Source organism: Asparagus officinalis, chromosome 6 (genome assembly GCF_001876935.1).
Source record: "Asparagus officinalis chromosome 6, Aspof.V1, whole genome shotgun sequence".
Classification (NCBI taxonomy): domain Eukaryota; kingdom Viridiplantae; phylum Streptophyta; class Magnoliopsida; order Asparagales; family Asparagaceae; genus Asparagus; species Asparagus officinalis.
This window is the reverse complement of record NC_033799.1, coordinates 77,428,748-77,454,938: the sequence shown is the minus strand read 5'-3', so window position 1 is coordinate 77,454,938 and position 26,191 is coordinate 77,428,748. Positions and strand designations below refer to the sequence as shown.

The 26,191-nt window shown below is 39.8% G+C and overlaps 1 protein-coding gene across 1 annotated transcript in view; it reads right to left on the bottom strand.

The window, feature by feature from the left end:
* LOC109845151 (agamous-like MADS-box protein AGL9 homolog) overlaps positions 1–26,191 on the bottom strand; it is a 38,181-nt gene that overhangs the window by 2,618 nt on the left and 9,372 nt on the right. The window lies entirely within an intron of this gene.

Below are 26,191 nucleotides of genomic sequence, written 5' to 3'. Positions count from 1 at the left end.
CCTCTATGTGAGAGAATGTAACCCTAATTTCCAACCCCAAAGACTACATGGTACCAGAGCTGCTGGAGATCTATGTGGCGACTCCAAAGATCTAGCTGAAGAACTCATCTCCAAAGATAGAGCTCCCCTCAGCCGATTCCAATACTTCTCCCACGAGTTCGTCGGCGGCGTCTCCTAGGGCCTCGCAGAGCTCCGCCTACCGGCCGATATCCTGGCTACTAAAGAGCACCTCCATCCGCATTCCTGCTAACCGGAAGGCCGCTCGTAGCATTCCTGCTAGCTGGCAGCCCATCCTCGCCGCTTGTCCAATTTTTGGCTCGGAATTCCTGTTGGCTGCTGGAAGCCACGCGCCTCGCTCGCACCCCTTGTCCGCTGTATGGTGGTGGTCTGTCGCTAGCTCCAGAGACAACTCCAGTTGAGGAGAAGAAGGAAGAGAATGAGGCGTTGCTGCTACTGGTGGAGCCGCTTCTGGTGGTGGTAGTGATGCCGCTGGTCCAGAGAAGCGATGATGATCTGTCGCCTTCTTGAATGATATCCGATGAAATTCCAGATCTGCAGAGAGGAGTCTCATCCGATTCAGACCCGAGCGAGCAGATATGTTGTGGTTTGAAGGAGTTTTTGGAGTTTGAAAAGCGAGGGGTTTTTAATGCTTTTTTTTTAACAGATCTGTTGTGCTTTTAACTTTTTTTTAAGGGGAAACAAAAACGAGCAGAGATAAGGATAGTAACTATAAAGATGGGAACACCCGTGACTAGTTAGGAATTGAACGAGATTCTAGAGGGGGTGGCCAGGGTATTTCAAACCAAACTAGAGGAGAATCCTAGTAGGTCAGTCGTGGCCGCACCGGAGTCGGCGCAAGTAATGCAGAGGGTAAAGTTGCTACCTAATAACATCAAGCTTGAGAGGACAAGAAACTAGCTAAGTTGGTCTCGGAGGGCACTGCTGAATCTTCGAATCAAAGGACTTGAAAAATATGTGAATGGGGAGTGCACTGAGCCGGAGAATAAGGCGAGTGCTGAGTGGAACACATGGAGTAACACTAATTCTCTGGTGGTTTCTTGGTTGCTGACTTCTGTATCTCCAACCATAACTGGGATGGTGGAGTCTATCTCAAATGCAGCTGATGTCTGGAGGACATTGGAGGATATGTACTCTGGAGCTGGGAGTGTGATGATGATGATGAAGTGGGGAAGAAGATTGATGCTACTACACAAGGGGAGAAGACAGTCCATCAGTATGGAGTAGAGCTACGTCACTTATGGGTGGATTTGGATCACTATGATCCGTTATCACTACAAAACCCGACAGATGTTCTTTTGGAGAGGCAGTATCTTGAGCGCAGGCGTGTAGCTCGCTTTCTCAAGGGTCTGAACCCAAAGTTTAAGGGAAGGAGGGCAGCAATGTGTCACCTGTCATCTCTCCCCTCCTTGGATGAGGCTATTGCATCGATGGAACAAGAGGAGATCAGACAGAAGGTGATGACAAGCGAGGCCTCACCTGCTATCCGCTCGGCATTGGTGGTTCTAAATGCTCACATCAGAGATGATAGAAAGTGCTACAATTATGGAAAAAAAGCATCTCAGCTACAATTACCCTCAACCTCGCAATACTGGTGGTAGCCGAGGGGGCAGAGGACAGAGAGGTGGCCATGCAGGTCGAGGAGGTAGGGAACGTGGAGGATGAGGAGTTGCTCACCTAGCTGTGACAGAGGAGTCTCAGACTACTGCTGGGATGATTGGAGCTGAAATAACAGAGCTGAAGGAACTACGTCAGTTCAAGCTTCAGGCTGAGAGTTCGAATGGTAAGGGACAAGTCACTCATGATCTAGATAACACTACCTACTTTGGTAACTTTGTTGGTTATGCCCATGCAAACAAAGATACACGAGTTCAGGCACTTGCATCCACTAAAACTCATGTTGATTGGATCATAGACTCATGTGCATCTAGCCATGTTACAGGAGCATCTAGTGAGTTTGCATTATATTATCCGAGTAAGCATATGCATCCTAAGACAGTTCAGACAGCTGATGGGACATCCCAACCCATCAGGAGTACTAGCTCGGTCCATTGCACTTCATCTGTTATCTTGTCATCTGTATTGCATGTTCTTTCGTTTCCAGTTAACTTACTCTCTGTTAGCTCTCTCATTGATCAATTAAATTGTATTGTTTTATTTGATCGAGATATGTGTATCTTCTAGGAGAAGGAAACAGGGAGGAGGATTGGGATTGACATCAGGCATGATGGTCTTTGGTACTTGGACAGGGAGACTGCAATGATTGCTCCTGTTGTTAGTGTAGGCGTCAAAAAATACTGAAAGATATCCAAATACAGCTCAAGAGGGAATCATCAAAAAAAGGCAGAAGAACACAAGTCTTGACTGTCTCGCCGTGCGAGACAGACTTGACTGTCTCGCCGCGCGAGACAGTCTTTACTGTCTCGCCGTGCGAGACAGTCTTTACTGTCTCGCGGGCGAGACAGACTTTTACTGTCTCGCCCACGCGAGACAGTCTTTGCTGTCTCGCCCACGCGAGACAGTCTTTGCTGTCTCGTCGTGCGAGACAGAATTTACTGTCTCGCACGTGAGACAGTTTTCAGATGGTCAAAACTACCTTTGCAACTGCCCTACACGTGGCCACTAACTGTTCAAGATGTCTCGCGGGCCGAGACAGCAAACACTGTCTCGCCCGTCGAGACAGCAAAAGCTGTCTCGCGAACCTGTTTTCTGCCAACTGTTCTTGGAGGTTATAAATACCCTCCTAAGGCCATTTTTCCAGGGGGCTGATCATTGTGAGTACTTCAGAGCAATCCAGAGCAATCCAGGGCAGAGAGAGAGCAGAGGTGCTGATCTTACGGCCAATCCTTGATAATCAGGCTTTGACTTGATTTCAAGAAGAACGACTATCTTACATCGATAAGATATCGTTTCAATTTCTCACTTCGATAAACGAAGTCAGAATCATAAACCCCTCACGGTTCAATCAGAATCTGTGATTTGGTGGTCCACGAGTCAAAGCGCTCCCGGCACAGGCAAAGATCCCACGAAAGCAGTGATCCAAACAACGATCCTGCGTTTATTTTCTCAAGAGTTGTAATTTTCTTTTTGTTGTGTAAAAGAGTCTTATAAAAAGGCTGTTTTCTTTGAATTTATTGTAATCGACCGAAGATATAATGAATTCGACAACAAATTCGACTTTTGGCGAAAACAAACTGGCGACCACAGTGGGAGCCAACGGTCTCGCTGCCGAGACCGTCGTGTCGCAGCCGATCAAGATTCCAGTTGAATCCATGGTCGAATACGAATTCGACCAAACCAAGTTTGAGGAATATCTCTCATCATCCTCTCGCAAATACAAGAGGATTTCACAATTGAGGAAGACTTATATGCCAAAGAAGGCACAAAATGAAGACTCTCGCTTGATTGTTGCTGAGAATTTCACTCGCAACACCTCTGCTCAAAATGGCTCTTATCTAATTGAAGAGTCATCGAATCAAAGCCCGACGACATTGACGAAAAGAGCTCGTCAGAGACAGCGTCAGCGTCGTGCTCGTCAAATAGCTAAGGCATTTGAACAAACCGACGGAGTTCGTTATTATGCGGACTTAGAGTCGAGGAAACAACAAGTGGTTCGCTCAACGCAAAGACAAACTACTCACGTTTCTGCACAATTCACAACGGATGAATGGACTATTGTCAAAAAGACTTGTTCGACCCTCAAAGAACGTATACAAAAATCAATTCACAACGGATGAATGGACTATTGTCAAAAAGACTTGTTCGACCCTCAAAGAACGTATACAAAAACGTCGTGCAAAAGTTGCTAATGCCCATTCTCTCTCACAACAAAGACGAGAAAAGAGGAAGGAAATGGTGACCAAAGAATCACCAAAACTTCGTCAAGTTTGGATTCCAAAGTCTGGACTTATGCAAAATCAGCATTCGGAGCCCGTTAAGACCCCATACCCGCAAATGGGTGGTTTCAGACGTGCGACTCCTAACATAACCTTGGATCGCTCAAAAACAAAAATAAATTGTCCTGAGAATGCCAACAAGGTTTTATACCCCCAGAAGAAGACGCATTCACCAAATGATATCGTCATACCTGGGAGATCATACCAACAGACGATACGATTTTTTGGCAATCATACCGATGAATCGTATTATCAAGTTGAAGTTGTGAATAATTTTCGAAAGAGAGTTATTCGAGAGATAAACTCTCGTTGTTCCTGTGCGCGACTCGTTAAAACAGCATTATCAGAATGTGACTGTTTCAAACGAGAAGTCATCCCACGAAAAGTCTCTGTATTATCGAAACCTAAGCCGAGACATTTCCGCAAAAGAAGAGCAGCTGTCCAAAATGATGAATTCCCTGAAGTCACCATCAACGTGGCTGATAGAAGAAAGTCTAAACAGCATTCAAGTGACTCAAATCCCGACTTTTCCCCGAAAGGAAAAGTCAATATAAAAGAAAGTCTAAGCGGCATTCAAATGACTCAAATCCCGACTTTTCCCCGAAAGGAAAAGTCAATTCAAGAATTGCTCAAAGGATGTCTCGACTCCAATTAGGAGCTATCAGACGCAGAGACTACAAGAGAATGCAAGAAGGAATGTCCTCGGAGGATGAATTCTCGGACACTTATTCTGCAATCGCTTCTGATGATACAATGTCTAGCACAGGACAAATCAGAGAAGTATTCACAATCACTGCTGATCAGTTCACTCAAATACTTCAGGAAGCTCTAGCCAAACAACGTGAAGAAATTAGAGCTGAAGTGAAGACAGAAATGAAGTTGGCTATCCAACAAATGAGAGAACTGTTAACTCAACAGCCTCAACCTCCTGAGTCCAATCAGCGATTTGAATCCAGCCACCACACTCGGAATGTTGTAGATGACAGTGATCCAGAGGTGGATGAAGTCATTATGGCTGATACACCTCCCAATGGCAATAACGCTGGGGGTGGTTTAACGGATCCTCCCAATAACGATATTGGGGGTGGTTCAATAGCACCTCTCACTGGGGGTGGTCCAATTATCTTTACTCGACATCATTCAGAAAGAAATGAAGACGATGACGGGAAAATGCAAAAACTTGAAGACAAAATCAATGCTTTGATGACGGCTCAAGAAGTTAAGAAGACGGGTATTCCATGTCCTTATCCGAGGGAATGGGATTCAATACCATACCCGACCAAATTCAATCTGATTAACTTCACACCGTTTGAAGGGAAGAGTTCGCCGATTCAACACTTGATTTATTTCAAGTCTCATTTGGGCATAATCTCTGGAAACGAGGCCTTAATGATCCGGTCATTCGTTGGCACCCTTCGTGGGCCCGCCTTCGATTGGTACCGACGGCTCAAGCCAGGGAGCATCAATTGCTGGGATGACATGGAAAGTTTGTTCCTCAGCAACTTCTTCGATGATGACACCGAAGTGTCAATCGGAATCCTTTTGGATGAGAAGCAAAAAGACGGAGAGTCAGTCGACAATTTTGTCAAGCGTTTCCGTAACATGGCGATGAATTGCAGAGATCCTATTACAGAGGAGTTCATCCTGCAAACATGCCACAATAACCTCTCCATCGATGTCTTGGAAGCTTTGGGGGTTGAGCCGTCCACAACTTGGAAGGAGTTAAAATTTCGTGGCGAACAAGCTGAACACTTTCTTAAAAGAAAGGAAGCTGAGAAAGGCCAACAAATGACATCTGCAATCATTGGGAACGCAACTTTCGATCCGAAGTTTCAAAAAGAATATTCATTCGAAGAGGATGAAGCTCCAGCCATATTGGAATACCTCCTCGCTAATGACAAAATCGAGCTACCACCTATTAAAGATCAGGATGGAGCTAAGATGATTACGGATCCAAATTACTGTGCGTACCACAGAAGGATTCTTCATCCCACCGAAATTTGCTTTGGACTCAAAAACAAAATCCAAGCCTTAATTGACTCCGGCGTCATAACGGCCAAAGAAGTCGAGTAAAGACGACCATATTACTCCATCGGATACACGAGTATAAACTGTTTTCCCCAACTCCATTGGGTACACGAGTATAAACTGTTTCCCCTCACTCCGAAAAGTATACGAGTATAAACTGCTCCTCGATACTCCAAAAGGTATATGAGTCTAAACTATTTCCTTTCCTTAACGGGAAGTTCCTGGAGAATCCTATATTCTTAAGGATAACCCGAACATATGACTGAGGTTAACGTACTCCTCGTTATACCCAGTTTTACAAAGAAAGCTGGGGGTCGATAATTCATGTAATGGGAAGTTCCTGGAAGAATGTTAAATATAATATTCTTAGGGATAACCCGATTATTATGGACAGAATGATAAATACTAAGCTCCTATTATGATTTTCGAACACTCTTTTGCTGAGATGAGATTCGATCACTTCGTTAGATCAATCTTCCCTCACAAAACCCATTTGGTCAAACCTTTAAACAGTTAGGACCGAAGCCAAAATCCCCTCTCGATTCGTTCCATGAACGAGAGGTCCACAAATTGAACGATCAAACCTTTAAACAGTTAGGATCGTCTTAAATACCCATTTGGTCAAACCTTTAAACAGTTAGGACCAAAACCAAAATCCCCTCTCGATTCGTTCCATGAACGAGAGGTCCACAAATTGAACGATCAAACCTTTAAACAGTTAGGATCGTCTCAAATTCCCATTTGGTCAAACCTTTAAACAGTTAGGACCAAAGCCAAAATCCCCTCTCGATTCGTTCCATGAACGAGAGGTCCACAAATTGAACGATCAAACCTTTAAACAGTTAGGATCGTCTCAAATTCCCATTTGGTCAAACCTTTAAACAGTTAGGACCAAAGCCAAAATCCCCTCTCGATTCGTTCCATGAACGAGAGGTCCACAAATTGAACGATCAAACCTTTAAACAGTTAGGATCGTCTCAAATTCCCATTTGGTCAAACCTTTAAACAGTTAGGACCAAAGCCAAAATCCCCTCTCGATTCGTTCCATGAACGAGAGGTCCACAAATTGAACGATCAAACCTTTAAACAGTTAGGATCGTCTCAAATTCCCATTTTGGTCAAACCTTTAAACAGTTAGGACCAAAGCCAAAATCCCCTCTCGATTCGTTCCATGAACGAGAGGTCCACAAATTGAACGATCAAACCTTTAAACAGTTAGGATCGTCTCAAATTCCCATCTTGGTCAAACCTTTAAACAGTTAGGACCAAAGCCAAAATCCCCTCTCGATTCGTTCCATGAACGAGAGGTCCACAAATTGAACGATCAAACCTTTAAACAGTTAGGATCGTCTCAAATTCCCATCTTGGTCAAACCTTTAAACAGTTAGGACCAAAGCCAAAATCCCCTCTCGATTCGTTCCATGAACGAGAGGTCCACAAATTGAACGATCAAACCTTTAAACAGTTAGGATCGTCTCAAATTCCCATCTTGGTCAAACCTTTAAACAGTTAGGACCAAAGCCAAAATCCCCTCTCGATTCGTTCCATGAACGAGAGGTCCACAAATTGAACGATCAAACCTTTAAACAGTTAGGATCGTCTCAAATTCCCATCTTGGTCAAACCTTTAAACAGTTAGGACCAAAGCCAAAATCCCCTCTCGATTCGTTCCATGAACGAGAGGTCCACAAATTGAACGATCAAACCTTTAAACAGTTAGGATCGTCTCAAATTCCCATCTTGGTCAAACCTTTAAACAGTTAGGACCAAAGCCAAAATCCCCTCTCGATTCGTTCCATGAACGAGAGGTCCACAAATTGAACGATCAAACCTTTAAACAGTTAGGATCGTCTCAAATTCCCATCTTGGTCAAACCTTTAAACAGTTAGGACCAAAGCCAAAATCCCCTCTCGATTCGTTCCATGAACGAGAGGTCCACAAATTGAACGATCAAACCTTTAAACAGTTAGGATCGTCTCAAATTCCCATCTTGGTCAAACCTTTAAACAGTTAGGACCAAAGCCAAAATCCCCTCTCGATTCGTTCCATGAACGAGAGGTCCACAAATTGAACGATCAAACCTTTAAACAGTTAGGATCGTCTCAAATTCCCATCTTGGTCAAACCTTTAAACAGTTAGGACCAAAGCCAAAATCCCCTCTCGATTCGTTCCATGAACGAGAGGTCCACAAATTGAACGATCAAACCTTTAAACAGTTAGGATCGTCTCAAATTCCCATCTTGGGGTCAAAACTACCTTTGCAACTGCCCTACACGTGGCCACTAACTGTTCAAGAACGTGGGAAACGTCGTGGGCGAGAATCACGTGGATAACTGCCAAAATAACGGAGTTTGAAACGTGGGAAGGCAATTAAGATGAAAACTGCCTGCGGTTACTGTTCCGCGAGATAGTGTTTACTGTCTCGCGGGCCGAGACAGTGTTTACTGTCTCGCGGGCCGAGACAGCAAACATTGTCTCGCCCGTCCGAACCTGTTTTCTGCCAACTGTTCCTAGAGGCTATATATACTCCCCGAAGGCTATTTTCTCAGGGGCTGATCATTTTTGAGCACTTCAAAGTAATCCAGAGCAGAGAGAGAGCAGAGGTCTTGAACTTTCGGCCACTCCTTGATAATCAGGCTTTGACTTGATTTCAAGAAGAACGACTATCTTACTTCGATAAGATATCGTTTCAATTTCTCACTTCGATAAACGAAGTCAGAATCATAAACCCCTCACGATTCAATCAGAATCTGTGACTTGGCGGTCCACGAGTCAAAGCGCTCCCGGCATAGGCAAAGATCCCACGAAAGCAGTGATCCAAACAACGATCCTGCGTTTATTTTCTCAAGAGTTGTAATTTTCTTTTTGTTGTGTAAAAGAGTCTTATAAAAAGGCTGTTTTCTTTGAATTTATTGTAATCGACCGAAGATATAATGAATTCGACAACAAATTCGACTTTTGGCGAAAACAGTTAGCGGAGGGCCAAAGGCAGAAGCAATGATTCAACATTACCGATTAGGGCATTTATCTTTTGATAGTTTGAATAGGTTAGAACCTGAGATAATGAAGAAAGTGGGTAGAAAAGTGTTATTTTGTAATGCTTGTGAACTTGGAAAGCATACTCATTCTACTTATAAAATGATTGGTCTTCGAAGTCTTGAACCATTTGCACTTGTCCATTCTGATGTTTGGGGACCATGTCCTACTACCTCTATTAGTGGTTTTAGATGGTTTGTTACTTTCATTGATTATTATTCACGTATAGTCTGGATATACATGATGAAGCAGAAATCTGAGGTTTACAAATGTTTTCAAGATTTCTCGACTTATGTGAAGACACAGTTTGGAGTGCAGGTAAAGATTCTTCGAACAGATAATAGGACTGAGTATGTTAACAAGGAGTTTGCAGCTCTCATCTCTAGTCAGGGAATTCTTTATCAAACCACCTGTCCAGACACCCCTGCTCAAAAATGGGATGGCTGAACGTAAAAACATGCATCTACTAAAAGTAGCACGCTCATTGATGTTGACAATGAATGTGCCTAAGTTTTTATGAAGTGAGACGGTTATGACAGTAGCTTATTTGATCAACAGGATGCCATCAAGAGTACTGGGGATGAAGACACAATGTGAGATGCTCTTGGGCTCGAATGTTTTTGTTGTTCTACCAAGAGTGTTTAGATGCACATGTTATGTGAGAGATCACAGATTGATGGTGAGTAAACTGGATCCGCAAGCAGTTAAATATATTTTTATTGGCTACTCATCAAGTCAAAAAGGATATAAGTGTTGGTGTCCCACTGAAAGAAGGTTGTTTGTCAGTATGGATGTGACTTTTCGAGAGTTTGAACCTTTTTATGGGGAGAAGATGGAGTTGAGTTACTTGTTTGGAGATGACTCTACTGATGCTAGTAGAGAGGGGGAGAATGAGAATGAGAATGGCATAGTGGTTGGGATGATTTCATGTCCTCTTGAGTCACCAAATAAAGATGGTACATCACCAAGTAGTGGTGGCGACTCAAGAGTTAGCAGTCAAGGTCAGAGGGAGCTGAGAGTATACACGAGGAGACAGAAACAGCAGCATAAGCCCCCTCCTGTGCCTGTGCCAATACCCACAAATATTGATGTCCCAAGTCCCTCCTCTCCAGTGCCTTCTCCATCTTCTCTACCTGAGTCGAGAGGTAACGATTCCTTCCCTGATACTTCTAATACTCTTGTCTTGCCCCACAAAACCTCTAGAGTCAATGCTGGAAAGCCTCTAGGTAAGTTTGATAGTTGAGATACTGACATTATAAATTACATTTTATACGTATCCATTCCACCTGCATATAAGTCATTCATTGCATCATTGCATTTAGTGCCTGTACCTAACAACTGGCAGGTAGCTAAGCAAGATCATAGGCGGTTGAGTGCCATGCAAGAGGAACTTCAAGCCTTGAAGAAGAATGACACATGAGAGCTGGTATCTTTGCTAGCTGGGAAACGTGTTGTTGAATGTAAGTGAGTGTATACGGTTAAGCAAACTCCAGAGGGCAGGATCGATATATACAAGGCTAGATTGGTTGCTAAAAGTTACAACCAAACATATGGCATCGACTATGACGAGACATTTGCTCCAGTAGTAAAAATGAGCACTGTTAGAATGTTGGTGTCATGTGCTGCCAACTTTAATTAGCCACTACATCAGCTAGATGTCAAAAATACCTTTTTGCATGGAGATCTCCAGGAGGAGGTGTATATGGAGATTCCACCAGGCTTCGCTACTTCTCAAGTAGCTGGGAAGGTGTGCAAGTTGAAGAAGTCTTTGTATTGGTTAAAATAGTCTCCGAGGGCATGGTTTGACAGGTTCATGTTGGCAGTCTGTGGTATGGGGTACAAACAGTGCAATGAGGATCATACTGTGTTTTACAGGCACTCCAAAACTCGTATCACTATCCTGACGGTCTATGTTGATGATATTGTAATCACTGGAGATGATGCTGAGGAAACCCTACGGTTGAAGAAGAAATTGTGAGAGGAATTTGAAGTTAAAGATCTAAGGCAGTTGAAGTACTTCATTGGAATTGAAATTGCAAAGTCGCGAAAGGGTATAGTACTTTCTCAGCGGAAGTATACTCTGGATCTTCTCTCAGAAACAGGGATGTTGGGGTGCAGAGTTGCATCTACTCCTATCGAGCAGAATCATAAGATGTGTGCCGAGGGTGGTGACCCGGTGAGTAAAGAACAATATCAAAGATTAGTTGGATAACTTATATATCTATACCATATGAGACCTGATATTACTCATGCAGTGAGTGTGGTGAGTTGATATATGCATGATCCCAGAGAGTAGCATATGGAAGCAGTTTACAGAATTCTTAGGTATATTAAAGGAAGCTCAGGAAAGAGGCTATGGTTCAGGAGTTCTGGACATCTGAGAATTAAAGGCTATTGTGATACTGATTGGGCGGGTTGTATGGATGATCGTAGGTCCACTACAGGCTATTGTGTATTTGTTGGAGGTAATCTCGTATCTTGGCATAGCAAGAAGCAAGATGTGGTGGCTAGGTCTACAGCTGAGGCCGAGTATAGGGCTATGGTAGTTAGTCTGTACGAATTGATATGGGTCAAAAACATATTATCTGAGCTACGCCTATTTAGAAGAGACTCCTTATAACTTTGGTGCGACAACAAATCAGCAATTAATATTACAAACAATCCAGTTCAGCATGATCACACCAAACATATGGAGATTGATCGGTTCTTTATCAAGGAGCAACTGAATAGAGGAGTTCTGACTTTGAGCTATGTGAAATCAGAAGAGCAGTTAGCTGATTGTTTAACAAAAGGATTAGGTTCTAGAGAGTCTGATATCTTTTGTAACAAGATGAGGATGATTGATATCTATCGCTCATCTTAAGGGGGAGTGTTGAGTTAATTAGTTAATATTATAAGGACCTATTTGTAAGTGCATTAATATAAAAGAGGTACCTCTATGTGAGAGAATGTAACCCTAATTTCCAACCCCAAAGACTACAAAGACAACCAAAAAAGCAAGTGTTGCAGGTTGGTTTGGCTGCTACAGTATATATGGTTTGGAGGGAAAGAAGTAGGCGCATCTTTCAACATATTGCGTCTCCTCCTAATCAATTAGTGAAAGCGATTATGGTAGTAAGTGATTACCAGAATTCAAAGTCTAACAGTGCTAAGAGTTGGATAGATGGGTTGTAAGGAATATATAAAGATTGTTAAGAGGGAATGTATGTAAAGATGATATGCTAACTCTTTGTTTCTGTGCTGTATGTTTCTTTCAGTGCAGCTATGTTTTCATTGTGCTTCTGGTATGCCTGGGATTTGTTCTTGTGTACATAATTCCAATTGGTAAATGAAAATCATTCAGTTACCAAAATAAAAAAAAAGGAAAAGAAAAAGAAAAGAATAGGTTCCGAACTAATAGTCTAGTACATATAGTTGCAGTTAGAAAAAATTGTTGTACGTTTTTCAATGGACTAAATGTCTTGTCATAGCCAACCAATACTGTTGAAGTAATCCACACATCACGTATCGTGCAATTTACCTCTTGTGCTTGAGTCTTCACCTTGTATACCCTTTAATAAGATACGTCTATTGCTTTTAGCACAAACTCCCAATATTTGATCACGCTTTAAAGTTCAAAGCCTAAAATTCTTCATCCATTGTCCTTCATTGAAACTCTAGTAGGACTCGTTAAATCTTAATGGCTTCTCAATATCTTTGATGCGCAATGCATTTACGTCCTTAAGGTTTGTCTTTTTACCTCATCGATTTTCAGAGTGTACCAGTATTACATCAATGTCCTCCATTTAGCATGAGAACTCCTTTGGGAAGCAATTTGCTATCAACTTTTTGTCCTTTGTGTCTAGAGAAGATGGACTTCTTCGCTTTAGACTATTATTGCGGTAACTCTTCTTGCTTTAGTTCTCACAGCTTCTCTTCTAGCTTTGCTTCCAAAACTATAGTTAAAGTGTAACTTCTTTCCGTAGCCCACGAAGAAGATGCTCATAAGAACTAATAGTCTTTGATGTATTACATCTTCGAATTGTACAATAATAACATTTCTACCATTGTCCTTTATTGTCGTAAACACCAGTAAGATTCATCAAACCACTTTATTATCAATGATTAGTTGCGAATAAAGCCCTTTACAAATGCACAATTGCAAGTAGACCCCCTGATGAAACTTTTTGGACCCTTTTACCCTAAAAAAGTCTATTTGTCAAAACACAAATTTTCTCTTTCCTTGAGAGTAAGAGAGTCAAAAATAATTTAACTCAATGGGTCTATCTACAAATAGAACTATAGGAGGCCTATCCACAATCAGGAATCATAAAGGAATTTAACTGCAATTAACCATATTATCAAACATGCTATGCAAAAGCTTAGGCACAAACTTTACAGACAGAAAAAATTCAAGAAGCAATTTATAGTTGGTTTAATATTTCACACCTTCTTGAATTATGGTAACCTATTGACATCTGCATTTCATTCTTCATGTATCCTTTCCTGGAACTGTCCTATACAATGTTTAAAAAATGGGAATGCAAGGAGAAATGTTATTATAGGCTAACTTACCACATGGATATTACAAGCAGTACCTAATGACCACATTGAAATTATCTCCGACGACAACAACATATTTAAACTTGCACGATGAGACAAATAATCTCAATATAAATTTTCCGGCAATCACTTAGGTGATCTACAACATGATGCTTAGGTGGGTTTATGATGATGTGGCAGCTGTAGTTAGCCTCGTTAAATCTATATTAATGTAAAAGGAAATAAAAGTTTTAAATTTAGGGCTTCTTCCCCTTCCTTCAAACTGGGGGTTCTCCATTGCCTGAGCTTGAAGAATCCATGTTCTCTAGTAATAGAGAACTCACAATTTAAAGAAAGGAAAAAAGCCTCTAAATTAAAAAACCCGCTTTTATTACCTTGATTTAAAATTCCCCTATTTCTATCAAATTGATCATGGCTTACCCATCATTGCCAGGTCATGATAAATACGCCAAAATCACAATACAGATCACGAGAGTGGTGGTTAGAAAAATTGGTTAGAAATTTAATTTTCTGGCTTTATTTGTCTCGTTGTGAAAGTTTAAATGCCTTGTTATTGCCGGAAATAATTTAAATACCAATTTGGTTATTAGGTACTAATTTTAAAACCAATCTAGTGATTTAGCCAAACTTTTTATGAAGCAAGGCATATGCGTCAATGATAAGGTGTAAGCCTCTTGAATTAAGTATATTTTACTTTTAAAATTATAAATATTATAAACTATGCTAGTGTAACAATTTACAAATAAATACGTCCATCTATTAGTTTGTATTGAAGGAATTGTGTCCTTTAATTGAATGTGCAATTACTAATTATAAAATGGGACATTTAATGGAGATTGAAGGAATTGTGTCCTTTAATTGAATGTGCAATTACTAATTATAAAATGGGACATTTAATGGAGATTTACAATCCGGTTATTTTAGGTATACTAATTATAAAATGGGACATTTAATGGAGATTTACAATCCGGTTATTTTAGGTAATCATAGTGCTTTACTAGAAGCCAATTATGATTTATGGACTTTATGTTATAAAGTTCATTGCTATTATAATTGGGTCCTACGAGGTCGCACACTAAGAGTTTATGGACTGGATATATTGGGAGAATTATAATATAAAGTTATATAAGATATAGCTTCGAAATAGAGTTTATTAATAATAAGGAGTTATTGTTAAATAAAGGATAAATTTATTGTAAATTTTATAAAAGATAATATTTAATTATAGAATTAAATATAACTTTAATTAGTGGATTATAAATAGGAGTGGTTTTTCTATTAGAAACTCTAATCCTATTCCACTTTCTCTATATATACGTGAAAGTGTTACTACTTTCTCTCCTATCATCTTCAACCTAGCAGTTGATTTCTAAGGATCCAGATCTTTGCTCGGGTGGATCAACTAGAGGAGTTTTTAAGTGAGACTCTCAATCTCTCCATTAGAGAAGGCTTTGAACACGCATCAAGAGGTAATTATTTTTTCCTAATTCTTAATCCAATTGATTTATGCAATAGATCCTTCGTTTAGATGTTAAGAAAACGTTTCCTACATTTCCGCTTAGAGCATCTAAAATCCTATAGTGGTATCAGAGCCTCTTGCATAAATTAATTGGATCAAATTTTAATCTTACAATTTGATGCATGTTCATGATTATTTAGATTCAATAAGAATAGATCTGATGTTTGGATTAATGCATAATAAATACGATTTATTTTATAAAATATTTGATATTTTATTTGATAAATAAAGATTTAATTGTTCTGTAAGATCTATAGATATCTTATTTGGTTAATTTTGAATTAACATAAATATTTGTTTCTATTTCTTGGCAAATTACTAATTAATATTAGATATTAATTCCATTCACAGTCTTATTGAATTAAAATAATGAGAAATCGTTTCTAATTTTAAATAGTTAATATGATTAATTATTTATGCTTTTTATTTGGATAAATTGCATGTCTTACTTGAATAACATTTCATATATGATTATTGCATGTATGTATTATGATATTATTGCATGTGGTGACTAGTATTGCCCAAATTAGGATAGATAAATACGATCTGTGCATCGTTATGTTTTTCTTGTACACGATCTGCGTATCGTTATGTATTTTTGTAATTTAAATTTATGCAAGAGAGTTTATTCAAATTTATGTAACACAAGAAGAAGAAGATCCTATGATGACTAAAGGATGGTGATCCAGAAAGTCAAGACTATCGAAGATTAGATCTCTTTAGGGGCCATATTAGGATCCAAATTTTTATTATTGCATTATGTGAATGTTTTATTATCTCTTGCCTTGCATGAATGCTTGTTTATTTATATTATTTAGGTTGCTTATATATAGACAACCATTGCATGCTAAAAGCCCCTTAAAAGAATATTGAGATTATGCCTTTCCATGTCATAACCATGAGGCCCCTGGAATTCGTTGGATAGTTTTCGCCCTAGCGAGGTGTCCTTCCTTGACCTTGGGATAGTGCGGGTATGTCTACTAGGGGCATGCTGCCTCGATATGGTTATACTCAATAAGATGCCAAAAGACTTAGTTTTGGATCTTGAGGCATAAGGATGTGTTAACATATGATGTGGCCATCAACCAAGAAAAAGACTTAGTTTTGGATCTTGAGGCATAAGGATGTGTTAACATATGATGTGGCCATCAACCAAGAATTATAAAGTGTTATAATTAGTAAAGTGTTTACTTACCTTGATTACATGAGATTTGGGGAAGTGCCTTAGTACGCTCAAGTTTCATCTAAGATAGGATCTTGGAATTATTTTACTCACAAGGGACAATATTATATTGAGTAGAATATGTAATAACTTATTATTTAGAACATGTCTAAAATAAAGTTTTTGCATTTCAAGCATAATTTATCTACATATTTCAATTTCTGTTTTGTAGTTACTATGTCTACTGAATACCTCAAATTCACGCTCCGCTCAATTGTTGAGAAAAACAAGTTGAACGACACCACTTTTCTTGATTGGGAACGAAATCTGAGAATTATTCTCAGGTCTGAGGACCAAGAGGATGTCCTAGAAACACTCATCCCAGAGCTGATTGTCACCTCATCTGATGAGGATAAGCCACGTCACAAAACAATATGCGAGAGGTCAAGGAATGTTACTTGCCTTATGCTGGCTGCCATGGAACCGGGTCTTCAACAGAGGTTTGAGGATCAGGATGCATATACAATTATGAGAAATCTTAGAGATCTCTTTAAGGAGCAGACCAGGATTGAGAGGTATGAGACCCTTAAGTCCATATTGCAAAGCAAGCTCGAAAAGGGGAAATCAGTGGGGCCACATGTTTTCCACATGATAGGCCTGTTTGACAGGATGGCTCAACTTGGAAACCCTTACAATGTTGAGATGGCTACGGATATGATCCTGTATTCCTTACATGATGGATTTGCCAATTTTAGGCAGATGTATCACATGGGAGCCATGGGTAAGACCGTCAATGAGCTGCATGCTATGCTCAAAACTGCTGAGCAAAATGTCTTGGTTGAACCTAGGAAGGATGTTCTTATGGTCAACAAAGGGAAAGGGTTTAAGAAAGGGCCACAGAAGAAGCAACAGTCCCAAGAGAAGGGCAAGACAGTTGTTCCACCTAAGGGAAACACACCTAAAATAAAGGTGGCTGCTGAGCATGACTGCTTCTACTGCAAGGCTAAGGGGCACTGGAAGAGAAACTGCCCCAAATATCTGGAAGATAAGAAGAGGGGTGCCTCTGCTTCAGGTATTTACGTCATTGTAATCTTATCAACTAACTCTAATTCTTGGGGTATTAGATACCGGTTGTGGTTCTTACATTATTTCAAATGTGCAGGGACTACGAAATATGAGACGGTTGCAGAAGGGTGAGACAGATCTTCGCGTTGGAAATGGAGCAAGAGTTGCTGCACTTGCCATTGGAGATTATAGTTTACCGCTACCTTCTGGCTTGGTTTTAGAACTTTATAATTGTTATTTTGTTCCTTCTATTACTAAGAATTTGATTTCAATTTCAGTTTTGAACCTTGAGGGTTATAATTTTGTCATTAAGGATTGTTTTTCTATTTTTAAGAATGACATCTTTTATGCTCAAGCCCATATGAATAATAGTGGATTATACATATTGGATCTCAAATCTGAAGTTTATAACGTTGATACAAAACGGCAAAAGTCGAATGACATAAGTGAAGCCAATCTATGGCATTGTCGCCTAGGCCACATTAGCATTAAACGCATGAAGGAACTCCAAACAGTTGGTAGCCTAAAGTCATTTGATTTAGAATCATTTGAAACATGTGAATCATGTCTAATGGGTAAGATGACAAGGTCACCTTTCAAAGGTACAAGTGAAAGGACTACTGAGCTCTTAGCTCTCATACATACCGATGTGTGTGGACCTATGAGCACAGAAGCTAGGAGAGGCTATCGATACTTCATTACATTTACTGATGATTTTAGTAGATACGAGTATATCTACCTAATGAAACATAAATCTGAGTCTTTTAAAAAGTTCAAAGAATTCCAGCATGAAGTTGAGACACAAACAGGTAAGAAGATAAAGGCACTTCGATCAGATCGAGGGGGTGAATATCTGAGCCAAGAATTCGACCATCATTTGAGGAGTTGTGGTATTCTAACACAACTGACTCCACCAGGTACACCACAACTGAATGGTGTGTCTGAGAAGAGAAACAAGACATTGTTAGACATGGTCCGCTCAATGATGAGTTTTGCTGATCTTCCTACATCCTTTTGGGGTTATGCCCTCACTACCGCTGCGTTCACACTAAACAGGACTCCGTCCCGATCAGTTGACAAGACACCACATGAGATATGGTTTGGGAAGCCTCCCAGCTTGTCATTTCTGAAGGTTTGGGGATGCGAGGCTTATGTAAAGCGTTTACTATCTGATAAGCTCGCACCCAAATCAGACAAATGCTTCTTTATAGGTTACCCCAAGGAAACGAGGGGTTATTATTTCTACAATCCCGTTGAGAACAAAATGTTTGTTGCTTGGGATAGTGTCTTTTTGGAAAAGGATTTCTTTTTCAAGAAGTCAAGTGGGAGAAATGTTCAGATTGATGAGATTCAACCTGAGCAACAAACCCTACAGCATGAGGACATAGAAGATGTCACAGAGGAACTTGATTTTGGAGGCGTACCTTCTCAAAGGGAAACCACCTCTATTCAATATGCAATTCCTCAGGTAGATGAAGCACCCGAGGTCCCACATACTGATGTGGTCAATCCTCCTGCCGAAGTCTCTCCAGCTGTTGGACCACTTTGGAGATCAAACAGGCCAAGGCGGCAACCTAAACGATATGAGGATTTCGTCTTGAATGCTAGCATTGACTAGAAGACCCACTCCGTTCAGCTTGATGAGATTCAACCTGAGCAACAAACCCTACAGCATGAGGACATAGAAGATGTCACAGAAGAACTTGATTTTGGAGGCGTACATTCTCAAAGGGAAACCACCTCTATTCAAGATGCAATTCCTCAGGTAGATGAAGTACCCGAGGTCCCACATACTGATGTGGTCAATCCTCCTGCTAAAGTCTCTCCAGCTGTTAGACCACTTTGGAGATCAAACAGGCCAATGCGGCAACCTAGACGATATGAGGATTTCGTCTTGAATGCTAGCATTGACGTTCTACTTTTAGAGAATGATGAGCCTGCTACCTATAAACAAGCAATGGCGAACCCCGACTCCGAAAAATGGCTTGAAGCCATGAAATCCGAAATGGACTCCATGTCTGAGAATCAAGTATGGGACTTGATAGATTTGCCTGATGGGGTAAAACCCATTGGATGCAAATGGGTCTTCAAGATCAAGACAGACAAGGATGGAAATGTTTCTGTCTACAAGGCAAGATTAGTTGCCAAAGGATTTAGACAAGTTCATGGTATTGACTATGATGAAACGTTCTCACCGGTTGTTATGATCAGGTCCATTAGGATAATCCTAGCAATTGCCGCTTATTATGATTATGAGATATGGCAAATGGATGTCAAGACCGCTTTTCTAAATGGATATTTAGAAGAAAATGTATACATGATGCAACCAGAAGGTTTTGAGGATCCAGAGAATCCTAGGAAAGTATGCAAGCTTAAGAAGTCTATCTATGGACTTAAGCAAGCATCCAGGAGTTGGAATCTTCGTTTTGATGAAGTGGTCAAAAAGTTTGATTTCATCAGATGCGAAGAAGAGCCATGTGTTTACAAGAAGTTTAGTGGGAGCAAAGTGGCCTTCCTGGTTCTATATGTGGATGACATATTACTCATTGGAAATGATATTCCTATGCTGGAGACAGTCAAGGAATGGCTTAAGAAGTATTTCTCAATGAAGGATCTAGGAGAGGCAGAGTACATATTAGGCATTAAGATCTATAGAGATAGGTCTAAGAGGCTTATTGGTCTAAGTCAAGGAACTTATATAGATAAGGTCCTTGCTAGATTTAATATGGTGAATTCTAAGAAAGGATTCCTTCCTATGCAACATGGCTTACGTCTCAGTAAAAGCCAGTGTCCTAAAACACCTGGTGAAACTGAGAAAATGAGTAGGATTCCCTATGCCTCAGCCATAGGATCCATCATGTATGCTATGACTTGTACTCGTCCAGATGTTGCGCACGCTTTGAGTGTGTGCAGCAGATACCAATCAAACTCTGGAGAGGCATATTGGTGTGCAGCCAAGAACATTCTAAAGTACTTGAGAAGAACTAAGGATGATGCCTTGGTGTATGGAGGTGATGACGAGCTGATCGTCAAGGGCTACACTGATGCGAGTTTCCAGACAGATAAAGATGATTTTGAATCTCAGTCTGGATATGTCTTCATTCTGAATGGAGGAGCCGTCAGTTGGAAGAGCTCAAAGCAAGGGACAATAGCAGATTCTACAACGGAAGCAGAGTACATTGCTGCTAGTGAAGCAGCTAAGGAGGCGGTATGGATTAGACAGGTAATAGCTGAGCTCGGTGTTGTTCCTAGCACTTCTAGAGCAATTGACGTCTATTGTGACAACAATGGCGCCATTGCTCAAGCCAAGGAACCTAGCTCTAGCTCCAGATCTAGACACGTCCAACGAAAGTACCACTTGATCAGACACTATGTTGATAGAGGAGACGTGAGGATGTGCAAAGTGCACACTGACGACAACATTGCAGATCCTTTGACCAAGCCCTTGCCTAGGCCCAAGCATGATAGTCACACTCGGGCCAAAGGGCTCAGACACATTGGAGAAATATTTTGAAATATTTTCGTTATTACAGACATTTATGCTTGATTTATATATATGAGTATCATATTATTATTTAATCACTGCTTGGGATTAGATAAAGTATCCGAATAATTTAATAATTATCAAATGGGCTCATCAAAACTGTTTTGGTAAATGAAACCCCATTAAGTGAACTGATATTATAAAATTATTAGTTGTTCATGGTCTGAGTCATTAACTAGGATACAAATGACTTAATTCAAGACCATATTGTGAGATTGATTGATAACACCGGGTTTCATGTGTTATAGGGACATGGAGATGTCTAATCGATTACATAGGTATGTATGGTGATACATATCAGACAGACCTATCATAGAACTCTTCGGGTTCTTTCTGCAGAGTTCTAGGATTATTCATGATTAGTGAGTTCCTTAGACATGAGTATGATATAGTCATCATTTGACTGCTGGTATGTCTTTGACGCTGCTAAACGCTGACCGTAACAGGCAGTTATAAAAGTAGTGATTGGGATTGCCAAAAGTTGAGTGGGAGATATAGTCTTACAAGATTGAATATGTCCTCCTATTCCATGTATACCATGATACATTTGGAAAGGAACGGTGTCTCGGCCACTTGAAGAGTGAGAACTGTGAAAAACGCATGGCCATGCTCAGATGGATTATTAGTAATCATTTGTACTGACAGTTCGATCTCAAGAGTTCAAGAAACATATTTGGTGATAAAGATGAGTTTCATCATATAGTCAAATAAGACATTAAGTGACAAAGGAATTTTAACATTGCACACTTGTTTCAAGGACAAGTGGGAGATTGAAGGAATTGTGTCCTTTAATTGAATGTGCAATTACTAATTATAAAATGGGACATTTAATGGAGATTTACAATCCGGTTATTTTAGGTAATCATAGTGCTTTGCTAGAAGCCAACTATGATTTATGGACTTTATGTTATAAAATTCATTACTATTATAATTGGGTCCTACGAGGTCGCACCCTAAGAGTTTATGGACTGGATATATTGGGAGAATTATAATATAAAGTTATATAAGATATAGCTTCGAAATAGAGTTTATTAATAATAAGGAGTTATTGTTAAATAAAGGATAAATTTATTTGTAAATTTTATAAAAGATAATATTTAATTATAGAATTAAATATAACTTTAATTAGTGGATTATAAATAGGAGTGGTTTTTCTATTAGAAACTCTAATCCTATTCCACTTTCTCTATATATACGTGAAAGTGTTACTACTTTCTCTCCTATCATCTTCAACCTAGCAGTTGATTTCTAAGGATCCAGATCTTTGCTCGGGTGGATCAACTAGAGGAGTTTTCAAGTGAGACTCTCAATCTCTTCATTAGAGAAGGCTTTGAACACGCACCAAGAGGTAATTGTTTTTTCCTAATTCTTAATCCAATTGATTTATGCAATAGATCCTTCGTTTAGATGTTAAGAAAACATTTCCTGCATTTCCGCTTAGAGCATCTAAAATCCTATATGTATAAGAATTAAATATGCAAAGTATAGACTCGAACTATGAAATACTAAGTTATATATCTAAGACATGTGACTTATTTTATTGTCACGGAGTCATATTGAGGACCCTTGACCTAAAGTTAAACTTTTTAATAGAAAAATAGAGCTTGCTCACTACATTAATTCAAAACTCCAAATAAAAATGAATAAGGGAATAGATATAACTCCCAAAAAATACAAATGATTGAATTTTAGATATGATTTGAAAATTCATCCTTGTAAACAATGGAATATAAATCAACCTTAAACTCAAAAATTCTGGAGCACGAGTTGAATTAGTAGAAAGAAGTGTTCATCTAGAGCGAACAAGAAATCAGATATACAAAATAGTTAGCTAATATTTTAGCTTTTTTATATCCTCCTCTTATTTTATCTAAAATACACACTTCAAAGAAGAGACGCTTCATGGAGTGAGAAGCTCACACTTTAGTTACATTTTAAGTAATGAGGTGTATGTTTTAAGGGATAAATGTTAGGAACTTTATGATGATTACCCGCGAAATTAAACACAAGAAACAAATAACGGTACTAACAAAAATATCACACACAAGCAAACATCAAGATTTATCGTGGTTCAATAAATCATGCCTACGTCCATGGGACAATGTAGATAGAAATATTTCACTATGAATCAAGAGTACACCTCAAAGTTACACCCAAGTTTGAGGATTAAATCATAAGAAAAAATATAATGTTACCTCTAGGGCACCAAAACACTAGAACCTGCCTCAATTCAAGAGTACTCCCTCCCTCCCTCCCTCCCTCTCTCTCTCTCTCTCTCTCTCTCTCTCTCTCTCTCTCTCTCTCTCTCTCTCTCTCTCTCTCTCTCTCTCTCTCTCTCTCTTCGATTGAAGCAACCTCAACATTTTGATAAATGAAATTATGCTTGATCATTAAAAGGGAAAAAGATAGACCCTACCTTGCATAAAATTTGGGTTGTGCAATATAAAAGCGACAAACTATCTATTGATAGTGTCTTTAAACTGCTTACACAATTTATTAAACTTGTTACTGTTGGGATTATGTCTTTGATTATTTGTAGAAATTCATGAGAATTAGATAGGGTTAGAGATCCATCATGATTAGGAGTTTGGATTTCATCATGATTAGGAGTTTGAATCCTATTCTAATTAGGAAGTTAGGCTAGAAATAGGGTTTTGGTTTCCCTATATATATTCTTTAATTGTTGGAGGAAAAACTAAGAAGAATAGAGTAGAGAGAAGATGTAGTAGAGAGAGAGAGTCAATATTCTTATAATCTAGGGTTAATAGAGGGCGTAGCCTGATTCAAGAATATTATGGGAGAGGCGAGGATTTCGTGATCTTTATCCGTGCAAAAGATTACAAGGAGTGGGCTTTGGAGAGAATATGGGAGTTGATTATGTATGTGAGTCTTTATCCGTGCAAAAGATTACAAGGAGTGGGCTTTGGAGAGAATATGGGAGTTGATTATGTATGTGAGGTTGAGAGATTGAATTACAAGGAGTGGGCTTTGGAGAGAATATGGGAGTTGATTATGTATGTGAGGTTGAGAGATTGAGAGATGAGAGTTGAGTGGTTCCTCTTGTATTTCTCCCTGATACATAGTGAATTTCTCGTATTGTTACCCTGTGGACGTAGGTCGAAGTTGGTCGACCGAACCACATAAATCCCGGTGTTCTTTTTTTATTGATTGTGATCATTTTATATCTTGTTGATTATGGGTTAGTTTCAGAGTTGCGTATATTATAGTAGACGGGGAGAGTAAAATTCTCCAACAAGTGGTATCAGAGCGATGGTGATAAACCCGGGAGCGAATTCGCAAGATAGAAGACGATGACGTGCAAGATTGAAGATCGACGTTACAAGAATCAAGACGAAAAGAAAAAGGAAAAATTACTATAGCAACGACATAATGTAACGGTCGAGAACTATAGCACGATACTGTAGTAGGAACATTGTAACGGCGCGACGGGATATTGTTCGCACAAATCCAACAGTTAAGATTGATTTATCTTTTGATCGAGGATTTGGAGGCGGATTTTGGTGATCCAGGAGTCATTCCTAGGGTTTTTCGACGTGATAGGTTTGTTTTTGGTGTCGGTTTTATCAAATTCAATCTCTATAGTAACTAATTTGAATTTTGATCCTGGTTAGATAATGATGACTTCTTCAGGTCCGAAGTTCAATATTCTGCTAATCAATGACAAGACGAATCTGATGGTAGATAGGGCAAACGAGTATACGACAGATGAGACTGGCGTAGAGAATCAGATGTGATTCTAGTAGTAGAGTTATCAGAATATAATTATTCAAAGCCATCGCGGGAGCAGTAGTTGGTTAGTGTGTAGACTCGAGAAGGACACTGCCAAATTAGGTGGAGCTTGCAAGCTAGCACGACGCTGTGACACATAGGGTAATGGAGATGGTGGTATTAGACTTGAAGACGATGAGCGCTCATATTCGGTCCAAGTCAAGTGATGAAGGAGATAGAGGCATCCGGCTCATAGTATGGAGTAGGAGAGGTGCACCGATAGGATTCGAGACGAGCGATGCAGGTGGAGCACAAGGACAACAAGTAAGGGGAGGCTATTGTCAGGCTCAAGTTGGGAGGACAAACATGATTGATTTGCTTTTATTGTCAGAGGTGACGAAGATCTCTTGGTGCACACAAGAGAGATGGAGGCTCCATGGTGAAGCAGATGATAGTGAGGGTCACGAGACAACCACCTGGAGTGTAGGTGTTCTGATTAGGAGTGTGGTTGCTTCGATTTGAAGTGCGAAAGAAATAAAAGACTCTAGCGGGAGAGACAAAGTTTCAAGACGACGATGATATATCTTCAAGGGAGTTTGGGAATCAAACAAAGTTTCAAGACGACGATGATATATCTTCAAGGGAGTTTGGGAATCAAATCCAAGGTGGAGATTGTTAGGATTGTGTCTTTGATATGATATATCTTCAAGGGAGTTTGGGAATCAAATCCAAGGTGGAGATTGTTAGGATTGTGTCTTTGATTATTTGTAGAACTTCATGAGAATTAGATAGGGTTAGAGATCCATCATGATTAGGAGTTTGGGTTCCATCATGATTAAAAGTTTGAATCCTATTCTAATTAGGAAGTTAGGCTAGAAATAGGGTTTTGGTTTCCCTATATATATTCTTCTATTGTTGAAGGAAAAACTAGAAAAAGAGAGTAGAGAGCAGATGTAGTAGAGAGAGTGAGCCAATATTCTTGTAATCTAGGGTTAGCAGAGGGCATAGCCTGATTCAAGAATATTGTGCGAGAGGCGAGAGTTTTGTGATCTTTATCCGTGCAAAAGATAATAAAGAGTGGGCTTTGGAGAGAATATGAGAGTTGATTATGTATGTGAGGTTAAGAGATTGAGAGACGAGAGTTGAGTGGTTCCTCTTGTAGTTCTCCCTGATACATAGTGAATTTCTCGTATTGTTGCCACGTGGACGTAGGTCGAAGTTGGTCGACCGAACCACGTAAATCCGGGTGTTCTCTTTTTCTTGATTGTGGTCGTTTTATATCTTGTTGATTGTGGGTTAGCTTCGGAGTTACGCATATTGTAGTAGGCGGGGAGAGTAAAATTCCCCAACAGTTAATGTCGTAGTAGTTAGTGGGAAGGGGTGGAGAGAAGGAAGGAGAGGAGCAATATTGAGGATTATACATGTCCTCCTCCTTTTCATGATTGTATTGAATTATATGAAAATTTTATAGCAGAGAGGAGTGTTCGCAAGCTATGGTCAGTCTTTGTTTCTGGCCTTATGTTGGTATATATGGACAGCTCATAACAAAATGACTTTCATTTATATCGCAATAGCCTTATGTTGGTATTTATTGAACTATGTGCCAGGTGACGTCTGGGACCAATCCCTGGTCAGTTTCCAGTGATGGATTAA